Raw genomic sequence first — 17118 nt, 5'->3', positions numbered from 1 at the left:
GGCCCTCGCTCCCCTCCCTATCTATGTAACCTCCTCCAGCCCCCTACAACCCTCCGAGATCTCTGCATAGCCCTCGCCCCCCCTCCCTATCTCTGAAACCTCCTCCAGCCCCCTACAAACCCTCTGAGATCTCTGCATGGCCCTCGCCCCCCTCCCTATCTCTGTAACCTCCTCCAGCCCCCTACAAACCCTCTGAGATCTCTGCATGGCCCTCGTCCCCCCCTCCCGATCTCTGTAATCTCCTCCAGCCCCCTACAACCCTCCGAGATCTCTGCATGGGCCTCGCCCCCCTCCCTATCTCTGTAACCTCCTCCAGCCCCCTACAAACCCTCCGAGATCTCTGGGCTCCTGCAATTCTGGCCTCTTGCTCATCCCCCGATTCCCATCGCTCCACCATTGGCGGCCGTGCCTTCAGCTGCCTCGGCCCTGAGCTCTGGAATTCCCTCCCTAAACCTCTCCGACTCTCTCCCTCTCCTGTGAAGCCCCTTGGGACGATTTACTCCGTTAAAGGCACTATATAAATTCACCTTCTCCTCGCTGTTTGAAAGGCTTCATGTCCTCCCTTCTAATGAATGGAATCTTTCTCTCCCTCACAAAGGAACCTTTCTCCCCGTCCTGTGTCTGTGCTGAATCCCGTCTCACCTGAGTCTCCGATTAACATCTCCCATCAAACAGGTGGTTTCAACTTTCCAATTGCTGTCTAATTCTCACCATGTGAAGAGCTCACAATTTAAGAATCTTAATTCGCTATGGAGCAAGCACAGGCTAAAAGCTGACATTACTGCAGTATAAAGAGAAACCCATCCCCAGTGTTTCATTCGCCCATTTCAAGACTGTCTGATTAACCCTTTCTTCACAAAAACCTCTTTATAAATCATCTTAATAAACACCCTTTAAACACACTTTAAACACCCCTTTTAAACCTCTTTTAAACCCCCTTGAAACACATTGGCCCAGAGTCGGGTTGAAACCCACCCACTGACATTCCCTGATCTCCTGGTTCCGATCTGTTACTTCATCCCATTCACATCCTCCTCTTCACCGTTAACCTTCAGCGTGTATTTCTTGCAGGGGAGATGGTCTTTCAGCATCTCTTGTATCTGGGAACGGGTGAGAATTTTCCGGTGAGGAGTCAGGTACGATGGAGGGATCACAGTTATACGGCACATTACCAGGGGGTCTCAGGAAACATCTCCCCTCCCCACAACATCAGGGGAATCCCCACCCCATAACATCAGGGGAATCCCCTCCCCATAACATCGGGGGAATCCGCACCCCATAACACCAGGGGAATCCCCTCCCCATAACATCAGGGGAATCCCCTCCCCATAACACCAGGGGAATCCCCTCCCCAGAACACCAGGGGAATCCCCTCCCCATAACACCAGGGGAATCCCCTCCCCAGAACACCAGGGGAATCCCCTCCCCATAACACCAGGGGAATCCCCTCCCCATAACACCAGGGGAATCCCCTCCCCATAACATCAGGGGAATCCCCTCCCCATAACATCAGGGGAATCCCCACCCCATAACACCAGGGGAATCCCCTCCCCATAACACCAGGAGAAACCACTCCCCATAACACCAGGGGAATCCCCTCCCCATAACACCAGGGGAATCCCCTCCCCATAACATCAGGGGAATCCCCACACCACAACATCAGGGGAATCCCCACCCCATAACACCAGGGGAATCCCCACCCCATAACACCAGGGGAATCCCCACCCCATAACACCAGGGGAATCCCCACCCCATAACACCAGGGGAATCCCCACCCCATAACACCAGGGGAATCCCCTCCCCACAACATCAGGGGAATCCCCACCCCATAACACCAGGGGAATCCCCTCCCCACAACATCAGGGGAATCCCCACCCCATAACACCAGGGGAATCCCCACCCCATAACACCAGGGGAATCCCCTCCCCATAACACCAGGAGAATCCCCACCCCATAACACCAGGGGAATCCCCTCCCCATAACACCAGGGGAATCCAATCCCCACAACATCAGGGGAATCCCCACCCCATAACACCAGGAGAATCCCCACCCCATAACACCAGGGGAATCCCCTCCCCATAACACCAGGGGAATCCAATCCCCACAACATCAGGGGAATCCCCACCCCATAACACCAGGGGAATCCCCTCCCCATAACACCAGGGGAATCCAATCCCCACAACATCAGGGGAATCCCCACCCCATAACACCAGGGGAATCCCCTCCCCATAACACCAGGGGAATCCACTCCCCATAACACCAGGGGAATCCCCTCCCCATAACACCAGAGGAATCCCCTCCCCATAACACCAGGGGAATCCACTCCCCATAACACCAGGGGAATCCCCTCCCCATAACACCAGAGGAATCCCCTCCCTATAACACCAGAGGAATCCCCACCCCATAACACCAGGGGAATCCCCACCACATAACACCAGGGGAATCCCCTCCCCATAACATCAGGGGAATCCCCTCCCCATAACATCAGGGGAATCCCCTCCCCATAACACCAGGGGAATCCCCACCACATAACACCAGGGGAATCCCCACCCCATAACACCAGGGGAATCCCCACCACATAACACCAGGGGAATCCCCACCACATAACACCAGGGGAATCCCCACCCCATAACACCAGGGGAAACCCCACCCCATAACACCAGGGGAATCCCCACCCCATAACACCAGGGGAAACCCCACCCCATAACACCAGGGGAATCCCCACCCCATAACACCAGGGGAATCCCCTCCACAAAAGACCAGGGGAATCCCCTCCCCTTAACACCAGGGGAATCCCCTTCCCATAACACCAGGGGAATCCCCACCCCATAACACCAGGGGAATCCCCTCCCCACAACACCAGGGGAAACCCCTTCCCATAACACCAGGGGAATCCCCTCCCCGTAACACCAGAGGAATCCCCTTCCCATAACACCAGGGGAATCCCCTCCCCGTAACACCAGAGGAATCCCCTCCCCATAACACCAAGGGAATCCCCTCCCCATAACACGAGGGGAATCCACTCCCCATAACACCAGGGGAATCCCCTCCCCATAACACCAGGGGAATCCCCACCCTATAACACCAGGGGAATCCCCTCCCTTTAACACCAGGGGAATCCCCTCCCCATAACACCAGGGGAATACCCACCCCATAACACCAGGGGAATCCCCTCCCCATGACACCAGGGGAATCCACTCCCCATAACACCAGGAGAATCCCCTCCCCATAACACCAGGGGAATCCACTCCCCATAACACCAGGGGAATCCCCTCCCCAAAAAACCAGAGGAATCCCCACCTCAAAATACCAGGGGAATTGCCACCCCATAACACCAGGGGAATCCACTCCCCAAAATACCAGGGGAATCCCCACCTGAAAATACAAGGGGAATTCCCACCACTGAACACCAGGGGAATCCCTTCCCCATAACACCAGGGGAATCCCCTCCCCAAAATACCAGGGGAATCCCCACCTCAAAATACCAGGGGAATCCCCACCCCATAACACCAGGGGAATCCCCACCTCAAAACACCAGGGGAATCCCCACCCCATCAATGCCAATTACAGTTGGTCAATCAATGCAAACGAGAGATGGTCAATCAATGTAAACTAGGGATGGTCAATCAATGTAAACTGGGGATGGTCAATCAATGTAAACTGGAGATGGTCAATCAATGTAAACTAGAGATGGTCAATCAATGTAAACCAAGGATGGTCAATCAATGTAAACTAGGGATGGTCAATCAATGTAAACTAGAGATGGTCAATCAATGTAAACTGGGGATGGTCAATCAATGTAAACTAGAGATGGTCAATCAATGTAAACTGTGGATGATCACTCAATTTAAACAAGAGATGGTCAATCAATGTAAACTGTGGAAGGTCAATCAATGTAAACTGGAGATGGTCAATCAATGTAAACTGGGGATGGTCAATCAATGTAAACTGGGGATGGTCAATCAATGTAAACTAGGGATGATCAATCAATGTAAACTTGCGATGGTCAATCAATGTAAACTCGAGATGGTCAATCAATGTAAACTGGGGATGGTCAATCAATGTAAACTGGGGATGGTCAATCAATGTAAACTGGGGATGGTCAATCAATGTAAACTAGGGATGGTCAATCAATGTAAACTGGAGATGGTCAATCAAAGTAAACTGGGGATGGTCAATCAATGTAAACTGGGAATGGTCAATCAATGTAAACTAGAGATGGTCAATCAATGTAAATTGAGGATGTTTAATCAATGCAAACTGGGGATGGTCAATCAATGTCAACTAGAGATGGTCAATCAATGTAAACTAGAGATGGTCAATCAATGCAAACTAGAGATTGTTAAACAATGTAAACTGTGGACGATCAATCAATGTAAACTGGGGATGATCAAACAATTAAACTAGAGATCTTCAATCAATGTAAACTGTGGATGATCAAACAATTTGAACTCGAGATGGTCAATCAATGTAAACTGTGGATGATCAAACAATTTAAACAAGAGATGGTCAATCAATGTAAACTGTGGAAGGTCAATCAATGTAAACTAGAGTTGGTCAATCAATGTAAACTGCGGATGGTCAATCAATGTAAACTGGGGATGGTCAATCAATGTGAACTGGGGATGGTCAATCAATGTAAACTGGGGATGGTCAATCAATGTAAACTGGAGATGGTCAATCAATGTAAACTGGGGATTGTCATTCATTGTAAACTAGGGATGGTCAATCAATGTAAACTAGGGATGATGAATCAATGTAAACTCGGGATGATCAATCAATGTAAACTGGGGATGGTCAATTAATGCAATCACGGGATGATCAATCATTGTAAACTGGGGATGGTCAATCATTGTAAACTGGTGATGGTCAATCAATGTAAACTGGGGATGGTCAATCAATGTAAACTGGGGATGGTCAATCAATGTAATCTCGGGATGATCAATCATTGTAAACTGAGGATGGTCAATCAATGTAAACTGGGGATGGTCAATCAATGTAAACTGGGGATGGTCAATCAATGTAAACTGGGGATGGTCTATCAATGTAAACTGGGGATGGTCAATCAATGTAAACTGGGGATGGTCAATCAATGTAAACGAGGGATGGTCCAACAATGTAAACTGTGGATGGTCAATTAATGTAAACTGGGGATGGTCAATCACTGTAAACTAGAGATGGTCAATAAATGTAAACTAGACATCGTCAATCAATGCTAATTACAGTTGATCAATCAATGCCAATTACTGATGTTCAATCAATGCCAAATACAGTTGGTCAATCAATCCCAGCCTTGCCCAGCGAGGCCCACACCCCGAGAATGAATGAAGAATCAATCCCTCACCTGACGGAGATGGGCTTCCTTTGCCTCGGGGGTGTCCAGTTTGTTTTTCCCGAAGTGCATCACTTGGACGTCGGCACTGACCTGCTCACACGCCTCGTCCGACAGGACCAGCGCCCCTGGAACATGGAGAGGATAAATCTTCAGCTGCACCGCCCACCCCCTGAGCAGAGTTAGAGGCCCAAACACCAACTGGGTACAGGAGAGGGGTGGGGAGAAGAGGAGGGCGCAATTTCGGAGCGCCAAGCCCAGCTGGGGTCTTCTACTCTCGGAGCTGAATGAGGCAACGAGGGTCACTGCTTTCACTATCCCTCCGCCCACACCTCCTCTTTCACAGGGCAACGGGGGAGGGGGTAATAAATGAGGACCACCCGCACCACCCCCCGGAGACAATCGAAAGACAGTAAAGGGGAGGGGGTGGGGTTTCCAGGATCATTTTGGGAGAGATTTGCTCTGATCACATGGACTGAGCAGTCAGATGATAAACCAGGAGATTTGGGAGGTCCATCACTAAATGTTGGGGGATTGTGTCGGGGACAGAATGTTTCTGGGCTCGGACCCTGGAATGGGTCTGATTGGATGGTGCCGACCAGAAGAAGACAGATACCTGGTCTGAAATGGTCCTTCCCTGCCGGATTCAAATGACGGTCTGATGTCGGCTGATCATCGGCTCTCGGACTTGTCTTCCTCTCTGAATCTGCAACGCAAGAAGAGGCACATGGGAAGTGGAGGGAGGAGAAATAACCCAGGGTCAAGGGTCTTTATACCACCAGAAACTGCACTCCCCTCAGGCACTGCATCTCACTCCTCTCAGGCACTGCATCTCACACCCCTCAGGCATTACATCCCACTCCCCTCATTCACTGCATCGCATTCCCCTCAGTCACCACATCCCACTCCCCTCATTCACTGCATCCCACTCCCCTCATTCACTGCATCCCACTCCCCTCAGTCACTGCATCCCACTCCCCTCAGTCACCACATCCCACTCCCCTCATTCACTGCATCCCACTCCCCTCATTCACTGCATCCCACTCCCCTCATTCACTGCATCCCACTCCCCTCGGACACTGAATCCCACTCCCCTCATTCACTGCATCCCACTCCCCTCATTCACTGCATCCCACTCCCCTCATTCACTGCATCCCACTCCCCTCATTCACTGCATCCCACTCCCCTCGGACACTGAATCCCACTACCCTCAGTCACTGCATCCCACTCCCCTCAGTCACTGCATCCCACTCCCCTCAGTCGATTCATCCCACTCCCCTCAGGCAATACATCACACTCCCCTCAGACACTACATCCCACTCCCCTCAGTCACCGCATCCCACTCCCCTCAGGCAATACATCGCACTCCCCTCAGTCACTACATCCCACTCCCCTCAGTCACTACATCTCACTCCCCTCAGTCACTACATGCCACTCCCCTCAGTCGATTCATCCCACTCCCCTCAGGCAATACATCACACTCCCCTCAGACACTACATCCCACTCCCCTCAGTCACCGCATCCCACTCCCCTCAGTCACTGCATCCCACTCCCCTCATTCACCACATCCCACTCCCCTCATTCACTGCATCCCACTCCCCTCAGTCACCACATCCCACTCCCCTCAGTCACTGCATCCCACTCCCCTCAGTCACCACATCCCACTGCCCGCAGTCACTACATCGCACTCCCCTCAGTCACTACATCTCACTCCCCTCAGTCACTACATCCCACTCCCCTCAGTCACTGCAACCCATTCCCCAAAGTCACTACATCCCACTCCCCTCAGTCACTACATCCCACTCCCCTCAGTCACGACATCCCACTCCCCTCAGTCACTACATCCCACTCCCCTCAGTCACTACATCCCACTCCCCTCAGTCACGACATCCCACTCCCCTCAGTCACTACATCCCACTCCCCTAAGTCACTACATCCCACTCCCCTCAGTCACTACATCCCACTCCCCCCAGTCACGACATCCCACTCCCCTCATTCACTACGTCCCACTCCCCTCAGGAACGACATCCAATTCCCCCCAGTCACTCCAGCCCATTCCCCTCAGTCACTCCATCCCACTTTCCTCAGTCACTCCATCTAACTCCCCTCAGCCACGACATCCCACTGCCCTCAGTCACCACATCACACTCGCCTCATTCACTGCATCCCACTCCCCTCAGTCACTACAACCCACTCCCCTCAGACGCTGCATCCCACTCCCCTCAGTCACTCCATCCCACTCTGCTCAGACAGTATATCCCACTCCCCTCAGTCACTCCATCCAACTCCCCTCTGCCCCTACATTCCACTCCCCTCAGACGCTGCATCCCACTCTCCTCAGGCACTAAATCCCACTCCTCCCAGTCAATACATCCCACTCCCCTCAGTCACCACATCCCACTCGCCTCAGTCACTACATCCCACTCCCCTCAGTCACAACATCACATTCCCCTCAGTCACTGCATCCCACTCCCCTCAGTCACTACATCCCACTCCCCTCAGACACCTCACCCACTCCCCTCAGTCACTGCATCCCACTCACCACAAGCACTACATCCCACTCCCCTCAGGCATTGCATCCCACTCTCCTCAGACCCTACATCCCACTCCCCTTAGGCATTGCATCCCACTCTCCTCAGACCCTACATCCCACTCCCCTCAGGCATTGCATCCCACTCTCCTCAGACCCTACATCCCACTCCCCTCAGGCATTGCATCCCACTCTCCTCAGACCCTACATCCCACTCCCCTCAGGCATTGCATCCCACTCTCCTCAGACCCTACATCCCACTCCCCTTAGGCATTGCATCCCACTCTCCTCAGACCCTACATCCCACTCCCCTCAGGCATTGCATCCCACTCTCCTCAGACCCTACATCCCACTCCCCTCAGGCATTGCATCCCACTCTCCTCAGTCCCTACATCCCACTCTCCTCAGTCCCTACATCCCACTCTCCTCAGGCACTACATCTTACTCCCCTCATTCACTACATCCCACTCCCCTCATTCACTACATCCCACTCCCCTCAGTCACTAAATCCCACTCCCCTCAGTCACTAAATCCCACTCCCCTCAGGCACTACATCCCACTCCCCTCAGTCACTACATCCCACTCCCCTCAGTCACTACATCACACTCCCCTCAGGCACTACATCCCACTCCCCTCATTCACTAAATCCCACTCCCCTCAGTCACTAAATCCCACTCCCCTCAGGCACTACATCCCACTCCCCTCAGTCACTACATCCCACTCCCCTCAGTCACTAAATCCCACTCCCCTCAGTCACTAAATCCCACTCCCCTCAGGCACTACATCCCACTCCCCTCAGTCACTACATCCCACTCCCCTCAGGGACGACATCCCACTCCCCTCAGTCACTACATCCCACTCCCCTCAGTCACTACATCCCACTCCCCTCAGTCACTACATCACACTCCCCTCATTCACTACATCACACTCCCCTCAGGCACTACATCCCACTCTCCTCAGGGACGACATCCCACTCCCCTCAGTCACTACAACCGACTCCCCTCAGTCACTACATCCTACATCCCTCAGTCCCTACATCCCATTCCCATTCGGCACTGCAACCCACTCCCATCAGGCACTAAATCCCACTCCCCTCAGTCACCACATCCCACTCCTCTGAGTCAATCCATCCCACTCCCCTCAGACTGAACATCCCACTCCCCTTAGACACTACATCCCACTCCCCTCAGTCACTCCATCCCACTCCCCTCAGTCACTCCATCCCACTCCACTCAGTCACTCCATCCCACTCCCCTCAGCCACTCCATCCCACTCCCCTCAGTCACTCCAGCCCACTCCCCTTAGACACTACATCCCACTCCCCTCAGTCACTACATCCCACTCCCCTCAGTCACCACATCCCACTCCCCTCAGACACTACATCCCACTCCCCTCAGCCACTCCATCCCACTCCCCTCAGTCACTCCAGCCCACTCCCCTTAGACACTACATCCCACTCCCCTCAGCCACTCCATCCCACTCCCCTCAGTCACTCCAGCCCACTCCCCTTAGACACTACATCCCACTCCCCTCAGTCACTACATCCCACTCCCCTCAGTCACTACATCCCACTCCCCTCAGTCACTACATCCCACTCCCCTCAGTCACTACATCCCACTCCATCCAGTCACTCCATCCCACTCCCCTCAGTCACTCCATCCCACTCCCCTCAGTCACTACATCCCACTCCCCTCAGTCACGACATCCCACTCCCCTCAGTCACTACATCCCACTCCCCTCAGTCACTACATCCCACTCCCCTCAGTCACGACATCCCACTCCCCTCATTCACTACGTCCCACTCCCCTCAGGAACGACATCCAATTCCCCTCAGTCACTCCATCCCACTTTCCTCAGTCACTCCATCTAACTCCCCTCAGCCACGACATCCCACTGCCCTCAGTCACCACATCACACTCGCCTCATTCACTGCATCCCACTCCCCTCAGTCACTACAACCCACTCCCCTCAGACGCTGCATCCCACTCCCCTCAGTCACTCCATCCCACTCTGCTCAGACAGTATATCCCACTCCCCTCAGTCACTCCATCCAACTCCCCTCTGCCCCTACATTCCACTCCCCTCAGACGCTGCATCCCACTCTCCTCAGGCACTAAATCCCACTCCTCCCAGTCAATACATCCCACTCCCCTCAGTCACCACATCCCACTCCCCTCAGTCACCACATCCCACTCGCCTCAGTCACTACATCCCACTCCCCTCAGTCACAACATCACATTCCCCTCAGTCACTGCATCCCACTCCCCTCAGTCACTACCACCCACTCCCCTCAGACACCTCACCCACTCCCCTCAGTCACTTCATCCCACTCACCACAAGCACTACATCCCACTCCCCTCAGGCATTGCATCCCACTCTCCTCAGTCCCTACATCCCACTGTCCTCAGGCATTGCATCCCACTCCCCTCAGGCACTACATCTTACTCCCCTCATTCACTACATCCCACTCCCCTCATTCACTACATCCCACTCCCCTCAGTCACTAAATCCCACTCCCCTCAGGCACTACATCCCACTCCCCTCAGTCACTACATCCCACTCCCCTCAGTCACTAAATCCCACTCCCCTCAGGCACTACATCCCACTCCCCTCAGTCACTACATCCCACTCCCCTCAGTCACTAAATCCCACTCTCCTCAGGCACTACATCTTACTCCCCTCATTCACTACATCCCACTCCCCTCATTCACTACATCCCACTCCCCTCAGTCACTAAATCCCACTCCCCTCAGGCACTACATCCCACTCCCCTCAGTCACTACATCCCACTCCCCTCAGTCACTAAATCCCACTCCCCTCAGGCACTACATCCCACTCCCCTCAGTCACTACATCCCACTCCCCTCAGTCACTACATCACACTCCCCTCAGGCACTACATCCCACTCCCCTCAGGGACGACATCCCACTCCCCTCAGTCACTACATCCCACTCCCCTCAGTCACTACATCCCACTCCCCTCAGTCACTACATCACACTCCCCTCATTCACTACATCACACTCCCCTCAGGCACTACATCCCACTCTCCTCAGGGACGACATCCCACTCCCCTCAGTCACTACAACCGACTCCCCTCAGTCACTACATCCTACATCCCTCAGTCCCTACATCCCATTCCCATTCGGCACTGCAACCCACTCCCATCAGGCACTAAATCCCACTCCCCTCAGTCACCACATCCCACTCCTCTGAGTCAATCCATCCCACTCCCCTCAGACTGAACATCCCACTCCCCTTAGACACTACATCCCACTCCCCTCAGTCACTCCATCCCACTCCCCTCAGTCACTCCATCCCACTCCACTCAGTCACTCCATCCCACTCCCCTCAGACACTACATCCCACTCCCCTCAGCCACTCCATCCCACTCCCCTCAGTCACTCCAGCCCACTCCCCTTAGACACTACATCCCACTCCCCTCAGTCACTACATCCCACTCCCCTCAGTCACCACATCCCACTCCCCTCAGACACTACATCCCACTCCCCTCAGCCACTCCATCCCACTCCCCTCAGTCACTCCAGCCCACTCCCCTTAGACACTACATCCCACTCCCCTCAGTCACTACATCCCACTCCCCTCAGTCACCACATCCCACTCCCCTCAGTCACTACATCCCACTCCCCTCAGTCACGACATCCCACTCCCCTCAGTCGCTTCATCCCACTCCCCCCAGTCACGACATCCCACTTCCCTCAGTCACTACATCCCACTCCCCTCATTCACTACATCCCACTCCCCTCAGCCACTCCATCCCACTCCCCTCAGTCACTCCAGCCCACTCCCCTTAGACACTACATCCCACTCCCCTCAGTCACTACATCCCACTCCCCTCAGTCACCACATCCCACTCCCCTCAGTCATTACATCCCACTCCCCTCAGTCACGACATCCCACTCCCCTCAGTCGCTTCATCCCACTCCCCCCAGTCACGACATCCCACTTCCCTCAGTCACTACATCCCACTCCCCTCATTCACTACGTCCCACTCCCCTCAGGAACGACATCCAATTCCCCCCAGTCACTCCAGCCCATTCCCCTCAGTCACTCCATCCCACTTTCCTCAGTCACTCCATCTAACTCCCCTCAGCCACGACATCCCACTGCCCTCAGTCACCACATCACACTCGCCTCATTCACTGCATCCCACTCCCCTCAGTCACTACAACCCACTCCCCTCAGACGCTGCATCCCACTCCCCTCAGTCACTCCATCCCACTCTGCTCAGACAGTATATCCCACTCCCCTCAGTCACTCCATCCAACTCCCCTCTGCCCCTACATTCCACTCCCCTCAGACGCTGCATCCCACTCTCCTCAGGCACTAAATCCCACTCCTCCCAGTCAATACATCCCACTCCCCTCAGTCACCACATCCCACTCGCCTCAGTCACTACATCCCACTCCCCTCAGTCACAACATCACATTCCCCTCAGTCACTGCATCCCACTCCCCTCAGTCACTACCACCCACTCCCCTCAGACACCTCACCCACTCCCCTCAGTCACTACATCCCACTCCCCTCAGTCACTACATCCCACTCCCCTCAGTCACTAAATCCCACTCTCCTCAGGCACTACATCTTACTCCCCTCATTCACTACATCCCACTCCCCTCATTCACTACATCCCACTCCCCTCAGTCACTAAATCCCACTCCCCTCAGGCACTACATCCCACTCCCCTCAGTCACTACATCCCACTCCCCTCAGTCACTAAATCCCACTCCCCTCAGGCACTACATCCCACTCCCCTCAGTCACTACATCCCACTCCCCTCAGTCACTAAATCCCACTCTCCTCAGGCACTACATCTTACTCCCCTCATTCACTACATCCCACTCCCCTCATTCACTACATCCCACTCCCCTCAGTCACTAAATCCCACTCCCCTCAGGCACTACATCCCACTCCCCTCAGGCACTACATCCCACTCCCCTCAGTCACTAAATCCCACTCCCCTCAGGCACTACATCCCACTCCCCTCAGTCACTACATCCCACTCCCCTCAGTCACTACATCACACTCCCCTCAGGCACTACATCCCACTCCCCTCATTCACTACATCCCACTCCCCTCAGTCACTAAATCCCACTCCCCTCAGGCACTACATCCCACTCCCCTCAGGCACTACATCCCACTCCCCTCAGTCACTAAATCCCACTCCCCTCAGGGACGACATCCCACTCCCCTCAGTCACTACATCCCACTCCCCTCAGTCACTACATCCCACTCCCCTCAGTCACTACATCACACTCCCCTCATTCACTACATCACACTCCCCTCAGGCACTACATCCCACTCTCCTCAGGGACGACATCCCACTCCCCTCAGTCACTACAACCAACTCCCCTCAGTCACTACATCCTACATCCCTCAGTCCCTACATCCCATTCCCATTCGGCACTGCAACCCACTCCCATCAGGCACTAAATCCCACTCCCCTCAGTCACCACATCCCACTCCTCTGAGTCAATCCATCCCACTCCCCTCAGACTGAACATCCCACTCCCCTTAGACACTACATCCCACTCCCCTCAGTCACTCCATCCCACTCCCCTCAGTCACTCCATCCCACTCCACTCAGTCACTCCATCCCACTCCCCTCAGACACTACATCCCACTCCCCTCAGCCACTCCATCCCACTCCCCTCAGTCACTCCAGCCCACTCCCCTTAGACACTACATCCCACTCCCCTCAGTCACTACATCCCACTCCCCTCAGTCACCACATCCCACTCCCCTCAGACACTACATCCCACTCCCCTCAGCCACTCCATCCCACTCCCCTCAGTCACTCCAGCCCACTCCCCTTAGACACTACATCCCACTCCCCTCAGTCACTACATCCCACTCCCCTCAGTCACTCCATCCTACTCCCCTCAGTCACGACATCCCACTCCCTTCATTCACTGCATCCCATTCACCCCGTTCACTACATCCCACTCCCCTCAGGCACCATATCCCACCACCCTCAGTCACTGCATCCCTCTCCCGTCAGTCACTACATCCCACTCCGCTCAGTCACTGCAGCCCACTTCCCTCAGTCGATATATCCCACTCCCCTCTGTCACTACATCCCACTCCCCTCAGTCACTGCAGCCCACTTCCCTCAGTCGATATATCCCACTCCCCTCTGTCACTACATCCCACTCACCTCTGTCACTGCATCCCACTCCCCTCAGTCACTACATCCCACTCCCCTCAGTCACTGCAGCCCACTTCCCTCAGTCGATATATCCCACTCCCCTCAGTCACTACATCCCACTCACCTCTGTCACTGCATCCCGCTCCCCTCAGTCGCTAAACCCACTTCACTCAGGCACTAAATCACACTCCCCTCAGGGGATCCATCACTCTTCCCTCAGTCAATGCATCCCCCTCACCTCAGTTACTCCATCCCACTCCCCTCTGTCACTCCATCCCTCGACCCTCAGTCACTGCATCCCACTCCTCTCAGGCACTGTATCACACTCCCGTCAGTCATTACATCCCACACCCATCAGTTACGACTTCCCACTCCCCTCTGTCAATGCATCCCACTCCCCTCAGGCACTACATCCCACTACCCTCTGTCACAACATCCCTATCCCCACAACACTACATCCCACTGCCCTCATCATGACATTCTACTCCCCTCAGCCACTACATCCCACTCCCCTCTGTCACCAGATCCCAATCCCCTCAGTCACTGTATCCCACTCCCCACAGTCATACATCCCATTCCCCTCTGTCACTACATCACTCTCCCTTCTGGCACGACATCCCACTCACCACAGCCACGACATCGAACTCCCCTCAGTCACTACATCCCAATCCCTTCAGTCACCACATCCCACTCCCCTCAGACACTAAATCCCACTCCCCTCAGTCACTCCATCCCACTCCCCTCTGTCAATGCATCCCACTCCCCTCAAGCACGGAATCACAGTCCCCTCTGTCACGAAATCCCACTCCCCTCAGTCACTACATACCAATCCCCTCAGTCACTACACTTCACTCCCCTCACTCACTAAATCCCACCCCCCTCAGTCACTACATTCCACTCCCCTAAGTCACTAAATCCCACACACCTCAGACACTGGATCCCACTCCCCTCAGTCCTACATCTCACTCCCCTCAGTCACTACATCCCACTCCCCTCAGTCACGAAATCTCACCCCCCTCATTCACGACATCCAAATCCCCTCAGGCACAACATCCCACTCCCCTCATTCACGACATCCCACGACCTCTGTCAGTACATCCCACTACCCTCAGGACGGACATCCCACTCCCCTAAGTCGCGAAATCCCAATCACCTCAGCCACTGAATTCCACACCCCCAGGTGCTCCATCCCATTCCCCTCTGTCAATGCATCCCACTTCCCTCAGTCACGACATCCCATTCCCCTCAGTCACTGTATCCCACTCCCGTCAGTCACTACATCCCACTCCCCTCAGTCACTGCAAACAACTCCCCTCAGTCGCTATATCCCACTCCCCTCAGTCACGAAATCCCACTCCCCTGAGGCAATAAATCACACTCCACTCAGTCGCTAAATCCCATTCCCCTCAGGGGCTCCATCTCACTTCCCTCAGTAACTGCATCTCACTCCCCTCAATCAGTCCATCCCACTCCTGTGAGTTACTGCATCCCACTCCTCTCAGGCACTGCATCACGCTCCCGTCAGTCACGACATCCCACTCCCCTCTGTCAATGCATCCCACTCCCCTCAGACACTTCATCCATTTCCCTCAATCAATCCATCCACACCCCTCAGTCACTACATACCAATCCCCTCAGTCACTACATTTCACTCCCCTCACTCACTAAATCTCACCCCCCTCAGTCACTACATTCCACTCCCCTATGTCACGAAATCCCACACACCTCAGACACTGGATCCCACTCCCCTCAGTCCTACATCTCACTCCCCTCAGTCACTAAATCTCACTCCCCTCAGTCACTACATCCCACTCACCTCAGTCACTGCATCCCACTCCCCTCATCACTACATCCCACTCCCCTCATCATTACATCCCACTCCCCTCATTCACGACATCCCACGACATCTGTCAGTACATCCCACTCCCCTAAGTCGCGAAATCCCAATCATCTCAGCCACTGAATTCCACATCCCCAGTTGCTCCATCCCATTCTCCTCAGACACTACATCCCACTCCCCTCAGTTACTACTTCCCACTCCCCTCTGTCAATGCATCCCACACCCCTCAGTCACTAAATCCCATTCCCCTCAATCACTACATCCCAATCCCCTTCTTCACTGCATCCCACTCCCCTCTGTCAATGCATCCCACTCCCCTCAGTCAATACATCCCACACCCCTCAGTCACTACATCCCACTCCCCTCAGTCAATACATCCCACTCCCCTCAGTCACTACATCCAAATCCCCACAGTCACTAAATCCCACTCCCCTCTGTCACTACATCCCACACCCCTCAGTCACTACATCCCACTCCCCTCAGTCACTACATCCAAATCCCCACAGTCACTACATCCCACTCCCCTCAGTCAATACATCCCACACCCCTCAGTCACTACATCCAAATCCCCACAGTCACTAAATCCCACTCCCCTCTGTCACTACATCCCACACCCCTCAGTCACTACATCCAAATCCCCACAGTCACTAAATCCCACTCCCCTCTGTCACTACATCCCACTCCCCTCAGTCAATACATCCCACACCCCTCAGTCACTACATCCAAATCCCCACAGTCACTAAATCCCACTCCCCTCTGTAAATACATCCCACTCCCCTCAGGCGTTACATCCAACTCCCCTCAGTCACTACATCCCACTCCCCTCAGTCACTATATCCCACTCCCCTCCGTCAAAAAATTGCACTCACCTCATTCACTACATTCCACTCCCCTCAGTCACTACATCCCACTGCCCTCATCACGACATCCCACTCCCCTCATCACTACATCCCACTCACCTCAATCACTCCATCCCACTCCCCTCAGTCACTGCATCCCACTCCTCTCAGTCGCTATATCCCACTCCCCTCCGACACTACATCCCACTACCCTCAGGCAATAAATCCCACTACCCTCAGTCGCAACATCCCACTCCCCTCAGGCGCTCCATACCACTCCTCTCAGGCACTGCATCCAACTCCCCTCAATCACTCAATCCCCCTCCCCTCTGTCAATGCATCCCACTCCCCTCATCATGACATTCCACTCATCTCAGTCACCACATGCCACTTGCCTCAGTCACTGCATCCC

At 54.2% G+C, this 17118-nt stretch overlaps 1 long non-coding RNA gene across 1 annotated transcript; it reads right to left on the bottom strand.

Annotated features, from left to right (window-relative positions):
- Positions 1 to 487: 487 nt before the first annotated feature.
- On the bottom strand, positions 488 to 6025 carry LOC137310142 (uncharacterized). Its single transcript, XR_010960052.1, has 3 exons — positions 5949 to 6025; positions 5345 to 5460; positions 488 to 1100 (listed from the first exon to the last, which is right to left on the bottom strand). It is a non-coding gene; the product is annotated as an uncharacterized lncRNA (long non-coding RNA).
- Between the last annotated feature and the right edge of the window lie 11093 nt (positions 6026 to 17118).

The sequence above is a fragment of the Heptranchias perlo genome, unplaced genomic scaffold (assembly GCF_035084215.1).
Source record: "Heptranchias perlo isolate sHepPer1 unplaced genomic scaffold, sHepPer1.hap1 HAP1_SCAFFOLD_227, whole genome shotgun sequence".
Taxonomy (NCBI): Eukaryota; Metazoa; Chordata; class Chondrichthyes; order Hexanchiformes; family Hexanchidae; genus Heptranchias; species Heptranchias perlo.
This window is presented reverse-complemented; position numbering and strand designations above follow the sequence as displayed.